A 20,302-nucleotide genomic window follows, 5' to 3' on the forward strand; every position below is an offset into this window, starting at 1 on the left:
CCAAAATAGAAATCTGATGTCAACTTACTACTCCCTGGCCGTTTTTGACGTCATCACTTCAAGCCCTATGGATTTCATTTCGGGAACTCTGGCCGAACACGAGGAACAGCTCAAAGTAGGCCCGCTCTGAGCTTATTTTTCAGGTTTATAGAGTTTACTAAATGTGTGATAATGTAATGGATCATTCGGAAGAGGACTGCGCTGCCCGTCCTGCGCGGAGGAGATTGGAATGGACATGGGAGGACAACCCAGAATGCGAGATGTGATAAAGGCGTACTTTTTATTATTCTTTATTTCCACGATGGCCCATGGCCAATAAGGAAGATAATATGATTCAAATCAGTCCAGAATCATATAAAATCAGTCTAGCAAGTAAGGAAACCAACACATTGCAGGGGGATGGGGTCACGATGGGGTACAGTGTGAGCTACTTGCTTGCTACCGAGTGTGGACAGCTACAGCCACAGCTTGGGTACGTGCGCGTATTCATGATAATTTTATGGACCGCTATGAGGCCTGATAGACCGGGGAGTGAGGGTCTGTTGGCGGATAGAAGGTGATAATTATATAATTTTTATAATTATTTATCACTAGAATCAATAAAAGTTCGAAGGTGGAAAAAGACGTCTTGTGGAAGCAGATACTGAGATAGTGGAAGACCGGAACCAGAGCTAGCGTCTGAAACTTCTGACCACCATGGAAACCTACTCAACTGATGAAACTAAGGGCGCGTTCGAATTGTCACTCTTTGACTTTTCGATGAGTTTCGGTTTTCTGAAGAGGTGGCCTTATTGGCCTCTTCAGAAAAAACGAAGCTCCTCGAAACTAAGACAGTTGAACGTGATAATTTTCCAAGGTAACAACTAATTTGGAAATGAAAAAATCGTTTTACAAAAGAAGTCAACTCATGAAGTCCACTACACTACACGTAGACGTACCACAATGAGTACAAACATTATGTTTACCCGCCGCGCGATATACATGTACGCACAAAGGTCACATTTGGATCCGATGGATCCAGTCAACCTTGCTCTCGGGGCAGGGTTGCTCGGATCCAAATTCGAAGGATCTGGATCAGGATTCGACCAATCGATCACTGCAGATCCAGTGCATCCGACGGATCTGGATCTGGATCCGACCAAACGATCACGGCCATCATCCCCCGGGGGCGGGGAATCATGAGAAGAAGTAATGTTTTCTCTTTTCCATGTTGATCTCTATAGCATGCATGGAGACCTTGGTATGGGGATACTCCTGCATTCTGTTGTACTTATGGCCACTGGAAAGTACGAAAAACGTACAATTTTCCGAACTTTGAGGCTCCATAAGTACAACAAAGTGAATAATCCCCGAGGGCCAAAGCCGCATGATAATAATAATAAGGATTTTGCGAGCATAATGCGAGAATCCATGAAAGCACAATTCCATGATTTCGCGAGCATAATCCGCCGGAGCCTACTGGGAAGGGATGTGTTGTTACAACCCACGACACTGTTGTTGGTTAATTGAGCCTCTAGGGATCACAGTCCTCTCTGCCGTGTTCATGCATTATTACCGGCTGGCGGCGAATTCGTCTTGATGGTGCCAGCAGCAGCAGTAGCAGCATCGGCACACACATCACCATCACACTGCCGAGTTGTGTCAGCTTCCAGTTGACAGTCTTCGCCACCGTCTGCCGGAGATAAAGGTGGCGAGGTTGGATTCGGCAGGTCAAATACAATGGGGTCCTGTATGGCATAATAGTCGACATCGCATATGGCTGCATTGATGAAGACCGTAGTGCCATCGGAGGTTACACCATGTCCTGGACCGTGAAGAAAGAGAGAACAGCAACCAACAAGAAAACAAACAAAAAAACGGCCGCGTGATTCTCAGACACAAAGTAGCTTAGACATGAAGATGACTGCTATTGGAGGTGCGAGATGGTTGCCCACTGCTAGGCCTTTCCGCTGCCTAACACTACCGGACCGTAACTACATGTGCATGTATAATTATCACGAAAATTAATGGTGGGTGTAACAGTCTCACCCTGTTCTGTCGCCGTGATACTGACATATCACTCATATCCTGCACTGTGACTTAAACTTCCCACATTGATTTCCATAGATTCGTGGTGAACTGTTTTAAGTATGCCTTTTGCTTACCCTTCCAACACTACACTCACTGCACCCATGCTCCACCAACCCCGATTCCCTGTACTGAATGTATTCTAACACCATCAAACAAAGGCTAGCTTAAAATACTCAAAGACAGTGTATTTTTCTTGAATATTGAGTAAATCTATTGCAGTTCATGCTTGTGATGGTTGATGTCTGAAACTTTCTTTCGTATTTTCTGGTCGAGATCATGGCTCTATTTTCACATCAACACAATCATACGTCATAGCCATGGTGAGTGCACTAGTGGTGACACTCCAAAATGGCGTTCGCTTTCTGTACCATACATTTACATGATTGTAACTCTCACGTGACATTACAATAATTATGTACTAGCAAATCCCTTGCTGATCATGATCTTCAAGTAACAGTTAGTTCCCTCAAACGAAACGACATCCTTGGAGCTGAGGGCCTTTCACTGAAGCGTGTATAGCTTGAGGCCAGAGCTGCAGAGCATCGCTGGGCCTCAAGCGAAGTCCCCTTGCTCGAGTCCTGGACCTGGTGGTGACAGTCAATTTTTTCGGACCAGCTTCTCCATTCTCCTGTCCACTCCCTCAACTTATGAATATTTGAAGCTTGTATGTTACTACTAGCAGCAAGCCTGAGTCCATACACGACCCCGGGGTTATGGACTCTTGCTAGCATGCTAAATACGACACTGTCTACAGAATACTGAACATGCAGTATCGAAAGAGTCCATTCAGGATCATGGAAAATCATCAAAATTTCAAGGAAGGAGTTTTGAACAACGTTTGGTTTCCTACATCGAGGTCGCTACGTAATCATTGTAGTTACGGGTCAAAAAACGACTTTGGCCAAGAAAAGGCGGCCGCTGGTCGCGTTCAGCAGGTAGTCGCTCGTCACAGTGCATTTTGAATGTGATATCGTCCGTACCCCTGAGCTAGCTGAGGTAGCCGGCACGAGTTTCGTATTCAGCTAGCCGAAGTACATAATAACTACTTCGCCTTATGTGAAGCCGTGCGCGTAGTCGGCGACCCAGGATCCAGGTTCTGTCATTGCCAGAGCTTGGTCGATCAGGTACATGATTGTACTTGGCAAAGAAATAAATGTACTGAAGTAATGCTTCTTGCACCTAGCTGCTCCATGCCAGGAAGAAGTACTAGTATCACATCCCTTGAGCGCTAGCTGGTTGGTGTGAACCCTCTGATTCTCTTCAAAGTCAGGAACGAATGCCCACACGGCACAAGGGCAACTATTAATTCTTCACAGTATATAATCACTCCGACTTCTACTCCGCGCTGTCGACAGCTTACAACGAAGTTCGTCGTGGCGCTGTCGTTCTGGTTGCTGGCGACTTCAATGCTAAGGCAGGCGTGCGTCTAGGGAAGCATGAAAGCAGCATTGGCGTGCATGGTCGTGGCAGGCGGAATATTGCTGGTCAGAGCCTGATGGACTTTTGTGAAATCAACAACCTGTTTCTCACCAATACTGCATTCCAGCATTCGGCTCGTCACAAGACAACCTGGACGGGTTGGCGGAGGGATCAGCAGACGGGTGATACTGTCCCGATTTACAACCAAATCGATTACATTGCATGTCATCAAAACCGGAAACGCCTGCTGACGGACTCCCGCAGCTATGGAGGATGCGAAACATCAACAGACCATCGCCTGGTGGTGGCGAGGTTCCTCCTCAATCGGATGTATGGAATATTCGGGCATCATAGGTCAGACGAGCAAACCTCCCTGAAGCCAGTTCGATACAACACAAGTGATCTGCCGACAAGCCCACGGATCCGGGAGAAATACGTTGATACAATCGTCGCAGAGTTGGCAGATGGTGGTTCTGCTGTGGATACTGAGGACGGCGGACCGGCATTGCTGTGGCAGAAAACAGCATCGGCGATAAAGAATGCTGCAGAGAAATCGCTAGGTCTAGAGGCCCGGACAAAGCGTGGTGTGAAGGACAGCCCTGAACTGCGCCGACTGTCTCAGGCTCAAAAAGAACTAAAATTACGTATCGAAAATATCACCAACACCGGTACTCGGGCAGGCCTGAAGAAGGAACGCAACCGCATTCTTCACAGCATCAGAAGAACAGCGCTGAAGGAAGCAGAATTACGGCTGGACGAAAAGGCAAAGGAGGTGGAGAAGTTGCGGGACGGTGCTCGAATGTTCAAAGCTGTTCAGTTAATGCGGAGACGTGGAGCTGTGAAGCCTACAGTTGCTGACAACACCGGAAAAATCATAGTAAACGAGGAGGAAGCAGCTGAGGCAATTGGAAGCCATTTCTCAAGTCAGTTCAGCTCACCAAGCGCCACAGACATCTCACCGTTCCAGGGACAGCCACGTCCTCTGCAAACTCCCATTACATCTTCAGAGATTGCAGGCTGTCTCGGGAAACTGAACAATGGCCGTGCCGCAGGAGACGACAGTATCCCCACAGAACTGATGAAGTATGCAAGTGATGCTTTGGCTCCTGTGTTGACCAGCATTTTCAACGGCATGTTTGAGCAACACGAGGTGGTTGATATAGGCAGTGGCAGTCTGATCCCACTTCAGAAACCCAACAAGCCGCTGGGACCACCATCAAATTTACGTCCGATAGTTCTTCTCAACACGCTGCGGAAGACCCTGTCACTCCTCACTTTAGCTCGAGTCAGACCCAAGGTTGACCAGTACCTAGCCCAGACGCACAGCGGCTTCCGCCCTGGCCGATCCACCGCGGATGTGGTATGGGCGCATCGATGGCTTGTGGCAAAGACCCAGCGCTACCACAGCACCGTTCACCTGTTGGGCATTGATCTGTCGAAGGCTTTTGACACGATCAAGCGAGACACCTTGCTGACTGTTCTGGAGGCGTTTCTGAGTGACGATGACGTTCGCTTGATCAGGGTCTTGATCTCTAACACCAGACTTCGTGTTCAGCTTGGGAGGTGCCAGTCGGAATCATTTGCTACAACGAAGGGGACGCCACAGGGGGATTGCCTTTCCCCCGTTCTCTTCACGGTTTACCTGGAGGCTGCGCTCCGACAACTAAGGCAAGAGGTGCCAGCAAGACCTCTCAGCGACAACGGTCTGCCGCTCGAACTTGTATATGCGGATGATGCAGACTTTGTCAGCACCTCAAAGTCCTGGCTGGCGGACGTGGAGGCGACTGCCAGCACGGTGCTACCACAGTGGTCCCTGATCATGAACCGGGACAAAACTGAGTATACGGACATCTTCAGAAGTGCGGACAGGATCGATGAAGAGTGGAGGACAACGCGCAAGCTGGGTTCGCTGCTGGGCGACGAAGAGGATATTATGCGACGAAAACAGCTGGCGACTGCAGCATTTCAGTCCCTATGGAGCCTCTGGAAGAGGCATCAGCACATCAGCGAGAAGTTGCGTCTGCGGCTGTACAGCACTTTTATTGTTCCAGTACTGACGTACAACTCGGGTACGTGGGGGGTCAGTGTGACCGTTCTGTCCCGCCTGGATTCCTTCCACCGCCGTCAGCTAAGGTCACTCATCGGTGTGAAATGGCCACAAATAATACCGAATGATGCTCTCTATGCCAGATGCGAAGCTGAACCCTTGAGTGTCATGGTCAAGAGATCACGCTGGAGGCTGTTTGGCCACATCCTGCGGATGGCAGATGAATCTCCAGCTGTTATGGCTATGTTCGCGTACTTCGCCAATCAGCAACAGAAATGCTGGAGGGGTAGACCGCGGACGACCCTGCCGCAGGCATTGGTGGGAGATCTGCGCCAAGCCAATGCCGGATTGCTCGGGAACTTAGACGCTCTGCAGAGCCTGCGAGCCATTGCCCATGACCGACCCGCATGGCGAGATCTATGCATGAAGATCTGTGCATCGTGATATTCCGACAGGTCCTGAAACAGTCAAACTCAGGAAATAGCACTATTATTATCACTCAGGCTGCAATATTCAATGACATAATTAAAGACATATTCATAAATGACATATCTTCAATACCCATGAGCTACATTGTATATGATAATTATATCATTGTATCATCGTTCTAGCTCAATTTCTTTCCCCTGTCATAGTCCTGTTTATCATGTTCAGCATAAGCGAAGTTGTGGATCATGCTTGCATGGTTGACTCCAACGCGTACATGCAAGTAATAATAATAATATAATCACTTCGATCAAATAACTTAGTAAAAAAACAAACAAACAAAAAACTAAGACTACAAGTAGATCGCAAGCTATCTATAGCATGAAATGACAGCGTATATCACTATAAATCGCATATACTACGCATATGGCGTATATCATGGAGTAAATCATCAGCAGTACGGTGGAGTCGAGATACGACAATCAAGCGACTACAATGGCATGAGCTGGAGGCCCTTTCGCACCTAAAAACGTGTGGTTTGTAACACTGGTTTACTATTGCTTTTGCAGTACATACTATTTCTTGCTCGGTGTCCAGTCACGCGCTGAGGCCAGCGTATTCCACAGCTACCGACGCGCAATGACGGAGCGCGGACTCGGTGGGTTTTTTCCAGTCGGTGGGGTTGCTGCTGCCCGTCCGATTACTCTTCGCGTTGTCGATTTATTCAGCAGCGCAGTTTCAGCTGAGCTCTCTGAGGTCTTCGCAGGTGTATCAGTTATAGCACTAGACGCTGAGGGAGTCTCCCTGAGCCGCCTAGGACGCATTAGCATTGTTCAACTCTCAACCCCCGACTGCTGTGTTATCGTCGACGTGCTTGACAAAGCACCAGGCGATCCTCTTGTGGGATGGCTTCGAAATTTGTTGGAAAATGAACGGGTGGTTAAGATCATTCATGACTGCTGCACGGATGCAGACGCATTGTACCACCATCTCAGAATTGATCTGACCAACGTTCACGACACCTCATGTTGGCACGAAGCGCTGACTGGAGAAGCCCACAAGAACCTCAACCACGTCTTGATATCTAACGGCCTAGAAACGAACCAGTTCAGGGACTGCTCCGTGTACCAAGCCAACGCCTCGTACTGGGCCCGGCGCCCGCTCACGGACGGGATGAAGAGTTGGGCGTCTGGTGACGTTAAATTCTTGTTCGATCTTTACAGAGCTCAACTCAGCAAGCCCGTATCATGTGCTGTCATCAGCCGTATACAGAGTGAAACGGCAGAGAACCTGTCTTGGAAGATGGCAAGTGTCGGCCTTGTGACTGTGAAAAATCCGGGGACATTTATCGGAAGAGGTGGAGCCAACATCGCTCAGCTTAGACGCTCCACTCGCACTACCATTCACTCCGCACCCGAGACCACTCCCGACTATTGTGACGGCATGTTCATGGTTTACTATCACTCCGACGAATCATTCCAGAGGGTGAGACAGGCGGCAGCCCGCTCCCAACCACCACCACAAACCTACACTTCCACATACAGAAAAAAACCTGTAACTTAAGACCACCGTGACTAGCGACCAGCCTGGTACTGCAGACCACTTCGCCAGGCACCTGCACGGACGGTCACACATTCATAATAATTATTATGGTTGTGCTGTGCAAACCTCTAACGAAGGACCACCTGCCACTAAAGACCGCTTCCTCTGGCCCCAAGGGTTGGTCGTTAGTCACAGGTTTTACTGTATTTCCACCCATGACGCCTTTTTCTGCTATGATCATGATGATAGCTGCTGCATTGTTCTTGTTCAGTTACTATCGTAGTAGCCGCCAGTTACTTCTACAGTTCTTCCTACCGGTAAGTCTGGTACCTACTTTGATCAATCGTTCTTTGATCAATCGTTCTTTCCTATTTGGTCTCAGCACTACACTCGTTTTGCCTGGAATACGTTGCTAGTAGAAATCCGCTGTCTACCATGGTCTACATTGTACATCCCTATTCGTTGTGGCTGTGCGTAGGCACTATCTACGTTTCAATTCTGCTGTACAGGTATCACTGACTAAGGACGCCTTGCTTGATGAACGGAAAATACAGTATTTTGTTGTGTTTTTTTCACTCTCACCCCTCCATATGCGTCATTCATGTTTGATAGGCTGATATGGAGACCCCCTCGACAGTAGGCATTCCAGCCTCTGGGCCGTCTGGGGAATCATAAATTCTGCACTATACATTACTAAGTACGCTGTGAAAGGTATCCCGAACTTTTGAATCTAGCTTTGCCTCTATATCCCTCTTGATCTTTCCTGATCGTTTTCAACTGTTCTGTTCTTTGTCTGCCATGTGTCCCTTCTTCCCATTCGCCATGACAATCACCCCACCACTCTCCAACAACAACAACAACAACAACAACAACAACAACAACAACAACCACAACAACCACATACTCTCGCTGCATACACCTCGCAGCGTGCAACCCTCGTATAATTTACGTCGCTCTCGTACTTTGCACTTGCCTACTCCGAGGACTGATCGCTGACTCCCGTATGATTCTCCCCTGTACAAGCCCCTTCATTACTTTAATTGCTTGCCCACCCAGCTTTGAGAAATCTCTTCTCGTACTCTTTTCAAATCCCAGATATCCCTGCTGTTCCACAACTCTGTATGCTCGTGTAGCGGCCACCCCTGCCCGTACACTTATAAGTGGTCATTAATCCCTTCCCACCCAATTATTCCTTACTATTTATTTCTCCTCTCTCACACTATGTTTATATTATGGCATGGTTGGGAGGGCAATAAAGGATTTTCAGTGCCCGACAAGTGAGCCCGAGGGCCGTGGGCCCGAGGGCTCGCTTGGAGGGCACTGGAAATCCATTATCGCCCGACCAACCATGCCATAATGGATAATATCACTTTCAGCCTAACATTACAGAATACACTAACCTGAAAGAATCAAAGCTAAAGGAGAAAGTCGACCTCATGTGCAGCAACACTTGAAAATGAAAGAAAAGCTGAGATGGCCACTTTCAAACACGCGTTCACATGTACACTGCACTGTACACCGTCACCGTGTTCAAATCCCGCAAATTTAACGCGTCCAGTGTCACTGTCAGGGTTGTCACGGACGACGGGCTTTTGGACGCGGGCGATGGACTGATCTATTGCCCGCTCAATGGCGCTCATACAGATCAGTGATTGGCCCGACCAAAGGAAACAGTCATGTGACATGTGACAATTTCTCTTATTGGCCACTGGCTATCGTGCGAATAAAGATTCGAAACAACAACAACAACAACAACAACAACAACAACAACAACAACAACAACAACAACATCGTGAGAATAAAGAATTCAAAATTCAAACAACAACAACAACAACAACAACAACAACAACAACAACAACAACAACAACAACAACAACAACAACAACAACAACAACAACAACAACAACAACAGCAACAGCAACAGCAACAACAACAGCAACGACAACGACAACAACAACAAACTATCTCTTATTATCGGCCACAGGCCATCGTGACTAAAGTTTGAAACAACAACAACAACAACAACGACTCGCTCCCCCCCCCCCCCCCCTACCTCCATAGCAAGGATTTCGAGCTTTGGCTTCTATTTGAAACAGGCTTTTAGAGAAGACAGTTATTTCTATGTGTGTCAACACTAAAACCAGGCTTATGTGCCGACAGTGTACCTTGAAAATTAGGTTTCTATTCAATACGGGCTTCAATATGAGACAGGCTTTAATACAACACACAACGGTGTGTGTTGATATTGTACCGTGTATGCCGGAATGCTGGACATCGTATGCTGATTATTTTGCATACTAGTATGACATGATATGTCATTCGCATCTGCGCCAACATAGTTGGTCATCAGCCACAGCCAGCTTTGGATGGCTTGGGGCAAGGTGGAACAGGTACGTTGAAAGACAGTATGCAGGTACTTTGTGTACGTGTATACGTTAACTGCAACCATCCATACAGCTGGTATGATTCCGGTCTATATGTACTATGCGACCATACGAATCGTTTTGGAGATGAAGATATCCCCGGTCCAGACCCACCGCCCTCAGTCACTCTAAAACAGGGAACATTGTAATTCTTTTCACGAAACCTCCAACCCTGACCTCCAACCCTGACCTCCAACCTGAAACACACAAACAGTCCTCGGCTACACCACGTACAGCGATTGTTTACAAATTTTCATCTACGCAGGAGGGCATCATCAGGGATCGTCAGGGATCATCAGGCAAGGCTACTGTACAATGGAGCTTCAAGTTCGCAAAAAAAACGTATAATTATCAAGGGGAATACAAGAAGCTCTTCAGTAAAAAACCTCTGTTATAATTCTGAATTTCGATACACTCAAACTTCGGCAAAGCCGTGAAGATCATGTTCAGCTTTGAAGCAGGAAGTCGTCAAATGCCAGCAGGGAGTCGTATTTGATGACTTCCTGCTTTGAAGCTCCCGGATGATTCATGGTAGCCTTGACATTTTTCTTTTCACTAAACCTCCAACCCGGTGCAACACACGCACAGTCCTCGGCTACACCACGCACAATGATTGTTTACAATTTTTCACCATTTTGTGTGGTGTGCACATGTGACCGAGGACTGTTCGTGTCACGGTTGCGGCCTGGAGGTCTAGTAAGTGTCTAGTAAGTGTCTAGTAAGTGTCTAGTAAGTGTCTAGTAAGTGTCTAGTAAGTGTCTAGTAAGTGTCTAGTAAGTGTCTAGTAAGTGTCTAGTAAGTGTCTAGTAAGTGTCTAGTAAGTGTCTAGTAAGTGGATACAATTCAGGGCCGGCAGAAGCAGTTTTTAATTGGTCCGGCTACACCCTAGCTATACCCTAGCTATACCCTAGCTATACCCTAGCTATACCCTAGCCGTTCATACAGTTTGTGTGTGATGTGGACGGCTACACCCTAGCCGTTCATACAGTTTGTGTGTGATGTGAACGGCTATACCCTAGCCGTTCATACAGTTTGTGTGTGATGTGGACGGCTATACCCTAGCCATTCATACAGTTTGTGTGTGATGTGGACGGCTATACCCTAGCCGTTCATACAGTTTGTGTGTGATGTGGACGGCTACAGTAAGATCGGGCGCCGAAGAACACCTCGCCGAAGAACACCCAGGCTGGAAAACCGGCAAAATTTAAGAACAGTCCAGGCTAGAATTATCAGATTTAAGAACACTAGATCTACATTGTACGTAGATCTACATTGTACATGTATGGGAGGTGAGTACATGTCATGTACACGTGTAAACACTAACTGCTACATGTACAGTCATTCCCATTTACGACACCCACTAGTTTAGAAGTACTACATTGCACTACATGTACATGTATTATTATGTTTTTGTTTTTTTTGTTTTTTTTGTATTTTTTTTTAATGCTAGTAGTTTTTTTTTAATGCAACCCAATTATTGTGGAAAGGTCACAACAATAAGAGACAAGATCAAAAGGAAAGCTTTACAATAATAATAACAATAACAATAAAACGTAGCCTGTAAAATGTAAAAAGTCACTGAGTACAGTTTAATTCAATATCCATGTTATGTACATGACAAACGTCATGACGTCACTCGACTCGCCGCTCGCGTGTGAATAAGAACGGTCTGGCTAGAATCAAAAATTTAAGAACTTTCCTAGGCTGCGCTCAAGCCCCTGCGTTCTTCGGCGCCCGATCTTACTGTATACCCTAGCCGTTCATACAGTTTGTGTGTGATGTGGACGGCTATACCCTAGCCGTTCATACAGTTTGTGTGTGATGTGGACGGCTATACCCTAGCCGTTCATACAGTTTGTGTGTGATGTGGACGGTATACACACACGACCTCCTCAGCAGAAAACACATGTCAGTGGCCAAAAAACGTTGATCCGGCTGCCATGACCTGATCCGGGTCTGCACAATGTGCATTGCCATTACTGTATTTCCTGACTCGACTATTGCAGCACTAACGTCCAAACCAATCCGGCTTCAGGAACCAAGACACCACTGAACTGCAGATATTGCACGGATGTCCAGTGTCCACCAGATCTCCTCGGATAGGGTTCCCGGTGAATGATATTATGTCTCAGCATGCTACTTTGACTTGAGCGAATAGCGACACTTTTCTCAGCCCTAATCGAGGGTCGGTACTCGCAAGGTTGACTCTACTCACAAGAAGACCCATAATGAACTGCAGACCCGGCTGCAGGATACACACAGTGACCATTGAGCGGCGATGAACAGATCCCGGCTAGTCGCTGCGCTCAAGCTTCTTACCTTCGTGTATATGGCCGAAGACATGGTACTTGGGTCGTATTCGCCTCTGCACTTCGGCCAGCAGATCCACGCATCCGGCATGAAACAACGCACTACATAGGTCACCGTGACCAAACGGAGGACCGTGCGTCATCAGAATGTCAATCCCGCTCGGGATTTTACGCCACTTCTCTATCAGGGGCTGACCTCGGTCCAAGTTGAATGCCCAGTTACTGTGCTTTGGCTGCCTGTAGTGTGGTGTCGTGGGCAAGAATACCACGAAGCAGCGATATAGCAACAAACAGCAAAGATACAACACAAAGAGTCAAAAACAGGTAGTTCGGTTCAGCAGAGAACTAACGCAAAGTCTTCCTGTGCTCATCATAATGTTGCTGTGCTCATCATAATGACATAATGTTGCATGCCAAACTGATAGACTTACTGGCTAGCCTAGCAGCCCTGCTTCAGGTATTTCTCCAGCCACGAGTCCAGCATGCAATGCCCGCCTGTGCAAGGGCTTCTGGAACAGCAAAGGTAAGCCCAACACTCTCACACGCCTACCCAGATATAATTCACCTACCATGGTGAGCCATAGATGCGAAAGCCTCGGACTGTGACCTCCTCATCCTCTACGTAGACACACTCCGTCAGCATGCTTTTTATGGTGGCACAGTCGTGCTTGCGGAGCGAAGAGCACTCCCGGGTTAGGTAGCTGTTGCTAAGGAAACGTTCCCGGCCGGCCGCGTCAAAAGTGAGATCATGATTGCCGGCGATGACCACTTTGTGTTCATGTGGCAGCTGGGCGAAGAAGTCGTTCACATCCTGAACTTCTCTTCAGCGTCCAAAGTGGGAAAAGTCGCCGGCATGTAGCAGAACATGGCCCCACGGCAGCCGTGTTTGGAGGCATCCGTGCATGCCATGCGTGTCGGAGATACATACAAACCTGTGTACGTGTGCATAGAACATACCGACATGGTACACATAGTCATGCCGTATAGGACACTGATACTACCAACCAGGCACATCATGTCACGGTGGTAAGTTGTTGAGATTTCGACATTGTCCGCAGACCCTCCAGATACTTGTTTTGCTCCAACAGAGCTCATCAGTGGATATACAGTAAAACCCGAGTTTGCCGGATCCTGTACCAAGCGAAATCCTGTATTGACCGGAAATTTTCCGTGTGCCAAATTGTTGTGGATCGAACGAACATCCCTGGATCAAGCGGAATCCTGTCATATCAGGACGGTCTCCGCTGCACCAAGGGTGTCCGGTTAGGGTGCTTCAAGTAGGTTTTACTGACTGCAGCAGATAATGGATGATTAAGGTGAATGAATTGTGTTACTGGTAGGGCTAACTGGCGCAATGGCACACTTTCTACCGAGAAGTGTGGCATGTCCTTGGGAACTGAAGTCTTAGGTGATAACAGCTAGACAGTTTTAACAGAGATTATACCACAAGTGCGCACTGCTGGGATACGGCATGCATTGCTGGGACATGACGTGCAGCGCCGGAAATGGCACGTGAAAAACATTATACTTCAAAAATGGTACCGGTAACTGTGAGAGGTATTTCTAATAGCCATATGCATATCTCTACAATTACTTTTAGCAGTCGTCTTGTCACTGTGTTGTCTCTGCACGTACATGTACATGCAGCGCAGATCTGTGGCGTATGCCACCCCTGCCAGTACTGTTCGACTTGTATTATAAAACCTTAGCCTTTCCTAGGGCATGTCACACTTCAAGCCTAGGTAGAAAGTGTCCAATATTGCACCATGCAGTTTGCCTTATCCAACACTATCGGTCACCAAAATTCCTTCCTTTTAAAACATAATTCATTCAACCTAATCATCCTATATCTACTACCGCTGCTGATGATCTCAGTGTTGGAGCAAAACAGCTGTCTGGAGCCCACGTCTGACACGATATCAAACTCCCAACGGAATTATACTTGCTAAGGTGTTGGTGCACAAATGGAATCATCTGGGGTCAGCTGAGAGCACATTGTGGAGCGCTGGAGAGACTGATATTCATGCAAGGGCAAAGCATGCTGCTAACTTTCTCTTCGCAACAGAATACAATATCTACAGTTTTGCTCAAGTGCAAGTTTTTTTCTCCATATATCATGACACAGGTCACTGGCAGATAGCACAACACAGGGATGCATAATGCATATCAAGCTTTTTCCAGGTGTTTCTTACTCCATACCTGGACTGGGCCCTAGCGACCAGACCACTGAGTGTAGCCGTTTACCAAAACACTCAATTGAACCAAACTGATTCCAGTTGACCTCGGCCCCCTTACCTTGTGTAACCCTCCTGACATGGCTGGTTAAAGGGGTCACTAACAGGCGCGTCCGCCATTGCCTGGACGGGGCACACCTCACGGTACATTTCCCAGGCCAGGTGAGGCGACGAGCGGTGTTCTAAGACAAACTGCCCAGCCTCGCTGCTCCACACATCATCCGGACGCATCTGCATGAAAGCATTGATAGTGTAGAACTGCAGATACAATCAATTCATCTCTAGTATTATAAGCCCATTGCGGCGCATTGCCAAATATGGAGTGCACGAGTAATGTGAGTACGCTGGGACCAAGAATGCACTGTTGATGTTCAACACCCCACACAACCATGCGTACAGGTGGCTGTGTGGGGTGTTTATGGTACAAGTTACGCCCATTGTGCAATGAGCTTATTCCATTATCATCATGTATGTGAGGGCACTGTGTTCGCCGGAACCGGTCCGGTTGCGGGTCAGGTCATTCGCACTGCACCGTATTAACTTGTTGGCCACCAACGCATGTTTCCTGCTGAGGAGGTAATGTATACCCACTATATCACACACACACATGGCAAAGTATGAACGGCTATGGTACGGCCAGACCAATCAAAGACTGCTTCTGGCGGTCCTGTGTGCGTGTATTTCAAAACGTGAGAACAGTACTACATCCGGTGTAGATTCGTCACTATTGTCTATACTTGTCACCGTGACCTTTTGGATGAGTATTGTTTGAAATAATAATACCTGTGAATCAGTCCCATCCCGCACCAATCCCATGTTACATGTAATGGGGACAGTGTCGAGAGTTGCTTTAGGTACATGTACATACATGCTCAGAATATACACTGAAACGTGTCAGCTACAGCGACCGCTCAAGGGACCTTCAAAATGTGGTCACCGTCTACAGGTGGTCTTCTTATCCATCTTCTTATCTTATTGATTGGACATCGCATCCCTTGGTCCTAGTTGTAGTGGGGTTCCCTGGGAAATCTGGTCATCTCATCATAGACTCTGAGTGGACGCCTTAACATGTTCTACTGTAGCTTACCGGTGTGCTCTGTTCCAATAGAGCTGGAGGGACACCCGGGCATGTACTGGACCTTGACTCTGGCCATAGATAGCCATATGCCGCCATGGCGGATCATGCGGCAGGCGGCCTGGCAGGTATGTCCACGGATTTCCGAGTTTGAACACACGGCCGTCGGCTTCACAGCTATATCACTCGGGTTCACAGCGGCGCGTACTAGTATCAAGGCCGGGCAGTGCCGTGTGGGGAGCTGCAGTGTGCCGTGTTGGTTTCACTAAACACACACACACACTCACAGCCGCGGCATCCGGTCCCGGAAACTGATGATGAGTGCAGGAGGAGCAGAATGATCCAACCGTTGCGTTGATGGGTTTTTTTTTTACGACTGAGTTCAGTCCTGAGCTGACGCCCCTGGTTATTACAGATCCACCCGGGCCACGCTGTCGTGTTATTCTGCCTCACACGTAGCAACTCGAGTGCGTCATGCACACGCTAGCCGGGCTAGTCAAGGTCCATGAATTCTGAACTCTCTCACTCCGACACGTGATATACATTATACAATGTAGCATGTCTTAAAAATGCCTGCCTTCAAGAGGAACATGGCAACGTGGCACTGGAGATGAGGTGACTTCACTTCATGCAGGTTTCTGCATTAGGACTGTACCTAACCTGTACAGGAGGCAACTCCAAATCAGTGGTTCAGACCGTTCTCTTGCACATGCTCCGCAATCCGGTATTTTCCGCATCGATATCCGGCACACACAGCCGCAGTCGCTGTTTATTCATTCAATCATGTTCTCAGCGGTGTCCTAGCTGTGTCGTGCGCTCAGCACCAAAAAAAACGGCGTTCTTCGGCAAGACAGAGAAACCAACATTGGAATGAAGTAAAAAATCTGCCTGGTTAGTGGTCGCCAACACTGAGCAACATAGGTGCGAAAGGGAGAATGGCCACACGCTCAAGATCACTCGTAAGTCGTATGTTTCCGAAACATATCCAGTCCGTTGCGGGACCGTCCCTTCACTGTGACGTACTCGTACTGGCCTTCACTTCACGGCTAGCTGTTCCCACTTGGCCATCTAACAATATGGCGGCTTTTGCGCCGTTTTTGACAAATCCCAACGGTATTTTATAATACGAAGCGAATTATTACATTTTCACATCGAAACCATGACGAACCGAATTTTTGTACTTGCTGACACGCGCGTCAGACGCGTCCTCGATCGCCTCGAAAATATTGTGAGGAAAGAGATTGAGATGAGAACAAAGGAAACAATCTGAATTATTTTGAGAGGAGAGAAAGCTAAAAGAGCTCGATGGAAGGCCGAGAATTTCAGATAGGCCAGCAAACAAGATGCAGAGATACACTAACTTTACTGTGAGGATTTCCTCTTCCTGCTGACTGGACGGAGCGACTCGTGTTGTGGGAGAGTTGCAATCAAATGCGTCTGTGCAACAGACTTGAGGCGCTCCAAGGGATTGCGGATGGCCTCGTGGTGTCTCCTTAGCTCGTTGAAGCGGGCGTGAATGCTCTCACTCCCTTGCTCTGCGAGGAGACCAAGACCAACGCCTCGCCGTCGGATGGACGGCACGACATGCACCTCCAACATGTGCAATTTCGGCGTGATGTGGCCGAGCTTTTTGCTGACGACGATATCTCGGCATGCAGTCATAAATGTCTCCACCAAGCCTTCTACTTCTAGCTTGGATATGGTGGCCTCGTCCACAGGCCTGCAGTGGCTGAAGAGGGCAGTGCACTCGCCATACAGGGACATCAGGTGCTGGTAATCCTCATGAATTCGATTTGCCTCTGGGAGCAGCAGAGCAGCAGCGGCGCACGAGAAGCTACTGCAGATAAATGTGCTGGGGTTATTTCAGTTGTCACTGCTGGCTGAAGAGCTATGTGCACATGGTTGCCCACAAAAGCACCTCCATGGTATGCTTGCCTATCGATTCCATTGCGCTGGAAAACTGGCTCGATGCTTGCTCAACATGGCCCCTCACACTTTTTGTTCTGTTTTATTGCGGCCATTTGGTCGGTGAGTGACTGTCTCCACGCAAGCAATACAGTACGGCGTGCATCACCATTCTTCCACTGGTCTTGTAGGTGTTGTGTCACGCCCTCCACTGTGGCAGCAGGTATCAAGCTGAGAAAAGAGAACAGTGTACTGGACTTGCTGCTGCACTACATGTAGTTGTTGGGTAACTGCAGAAATCTCCTCATCCGTTTTGCTGGCTTCATGCAGTGACGAAAGCTTTTCAAAGCTGCCAGCATCACCAGCTACTGCTGTAGCAGCAATGGCTGCAAGGATGACAGTGGCAGCAGGAACGCCTGCAGGAGCGACAGTGGCTGCAGGAGCAGCTGCAGGGACGGCAGTGGCAGCAAGGACGGCAGTGGCAGCAAGGACGGCAGTGGCAGCAGGAACGGCTGCAAGGACGGCAGCAGGAACGACTGCAGGGACGGCTGCAGGGATGGCAGTGGCAGCAGGAACGACGGCAGTGGCAGCAGAAACAGCGGCGGTGTCTGCTGTAGTAGCAACGGCGGCAGGAACGGCGGTGTCTGCAGCAGCTGTTCTTCTGGCAAGCTCAATGTCGAGGGCTTTGAGCTCAGCCTGAAAAGCAGTCAGCATCCATGGGAAAATACCCAGATCCAGATGAAGAGCCGCGATTACAACATTCTCCTCGGGAATAGGTAAGATCACTGGACGTATGCTGTTGTTGTAGTTCTTTGCATTCTTTAGATTTGAGCCACTGTTCGTGAATCCAGTGAAATCGTTGTACAGAGTTTCTAGTGTTCTGCTGGTAGAATCGGCATCTGGGTTTAGGGCTGGTGGAATGTCCATATTCTTCTTCTGACATAGACAGTGTAAGCATGGTCGGTGCCACTGGACCCCGACAAACCATATGCTTTCGTTTGATATTCGTAGTCGCCAAAGAAAAACAATTTGAACGACTTGTTCTTCCATGTTGCTGTTGTTTGCAGATCTCTGACCTCGTCACGATAGACTCCTAGCGCGGTTTCAAGGTTCGATGGCGTGTCTTGTGCCTCGAAGATGCAAATCGGGATAGTGTTGAGGAGTGAATTCGGCCGCTGCACATTCACGATCTGCAGGACAAACTTAAAAGATCCTCCGCCGTGATCACCACCGAGTTTGATCCACAGTGGACGGACCAGTTCGCAAGCAGTTGACAGAACAGGTCGCTTGGCTTTGCCAGTTCTGAAGCACGCAGGGTATGTTGGCAGGCTGGACACTGCGCACCGTTAGTTAACGTTTGGCATATGCATTTCGTGCAAAATACTCTAGAACAGCATGGTGACCGAACACCATTGCTCGGCATGCTGCGGCAGATCATGCATTGTACTGTGGCTGCTGCACTGCTGTCGGCAAATCTTGACATAGTCAAATTGCACTCTGCTTCATAATCAGGTGCAGATATGTCATACGCCTCACTTTCAGGTATATCCATGCTATTGCTAGATGCATAGGGTTTACCGGGTGTTAGCGGCCGTCGTGAGTTCCCTTCGGGAACGGACACGATAATTTACTTTTTACTTTTATTGCTAGATGCACATGCACTGCTACTGCTTGATGTCATTTTTGCTGCATGCTCCGCTTGCTGTTTTTATCCGTTTGCTTGGTCGGCCACCCTTCGATTTTTCTTGAAACTTGGTGCAGACTCTGCGAATCACAGGTTCAGGTCTTTTCTAACTAAATGTTACCCCTTGTCCACAACCACCGCCACTGGGATTGAACTTCTCTGTGCTCTGTGATCTCTTCAGCACTCTTTGGCAAAGAGCACAGATATATGTTGGGTGAATGGTAGGGTCGTCATTACAAACATCAATACTGAATACGTTTTTCATCGTTTCAGTGTAGTCAGACACTGGATATCTCGTCTGTTGGGAGCACGCAGTAAATTTTGCGCCTCCAACACGGCATAGATGCTGTAAATGCGCTGCATGGTGCTCCATGTCGTGCGATGCGTCGCAGATGTGCATATCTCTCACTGGAAACAGAGAAAAGTAAAGGCCCATCGTATTTTTGATTTCACCATCGTATTCAAAAGAACTTGCGAAAATATAACGGACAACTACCCGAGGATGCGAGGAAAACCTCGAGTGGTGACTGAATAACTCCAGAAGACGTACCACGAGCGTGATGAAGGTAGCTAACAATATACTGACAGCAATTTCAGTCGATAATTCCACTGCGCCAAAACAGAAAGCAACTTCCTTCTCCTTCGTCCGATCAAGGAATGTTTGGTACCAAAATGTTGCTGTGCGCGTCAGCTTTCCACTCCCGCGGATTTAGTATCAAAAATGTGGGGCTAGCGGCGGTAAATCGCGGAAGAATGATAGCAACTCACCTTAATCTCAACGTAAAAATGATTAATCTTTGATTTTTTGCAAAAATCAGCGGGTACCCCCCGCCATGTTAGATGGCCAAAAATCGCTGGCTGAAACAGCCATATTAATTCGTACGTACGTACTTCACGATTCAGTTCAGGCTAGCTTCACCATGTTCACGCTGCAGCCGGCCGTTCATTTACCATGTTGTACGAATCGCATGCGCACACGACCTGATCAGGTCGTGTGCGCATGCGATTCGTACAACATGGTAAATGAACGCTAGCGCATGACTCAGTGCAGTGTTGTACATGTACCGGTATGTTTTTCGATTTTGACAGCATGTTACAAGGCGAGGACGCGTAACTACCAAGCAAGGCTTCTGTATATGTACCGGTACCGCGCTGGCATGATATCGCA

At 48.0% G+C, this 20,302-nt stretch overlaps 2 long non-coding RNA genes and 1 pseudogene across 2 annotated transcripts in view; 1 reads left to right on the forward strand and 2 right to left on the reverse strand.

Annotated features, from left to right (window-relative positions):
- The window catches only part of LOC135805169 (uncharacterized), a 141,516-nt gene that overhangs the window by 87,353 nt on the left and 33,861 nt on the right, over positions 1–20,302 (reverse strand). The window lies entirely within an intron of this gene.
- LOC135805163 (metallophosphoesterase MPPED2-like) lies at positions 1,344–16,546 on the reverse strand (annotated as a pseudogene).
- LOC135805164 (uncharacterized) lies at positions 16,611–18,642 on the forward strand. The gene is made up of 2 exons (XR_010551124.1): positions 16,611–18,226; positions 18,518–18,642. It is a non-coding gene; the product is annotated as an uncharacterized LOC135805164 (long non-coding RNA).

This window comes from Sycon ciliatum, chromosome 1 (assembly GCF_964019385.1).
Source record: "Sycon ciliatum chromosome 1, ocSycCili1.1, whole genome shotgun sequence".
In the NCBI taxonomy this organism is placed as follows: Eukaryota; Metazoa; Porifera; class Calcarea; order Leucosolenida; family Sycettidae; genus Sycon; species Sycon ciliatum.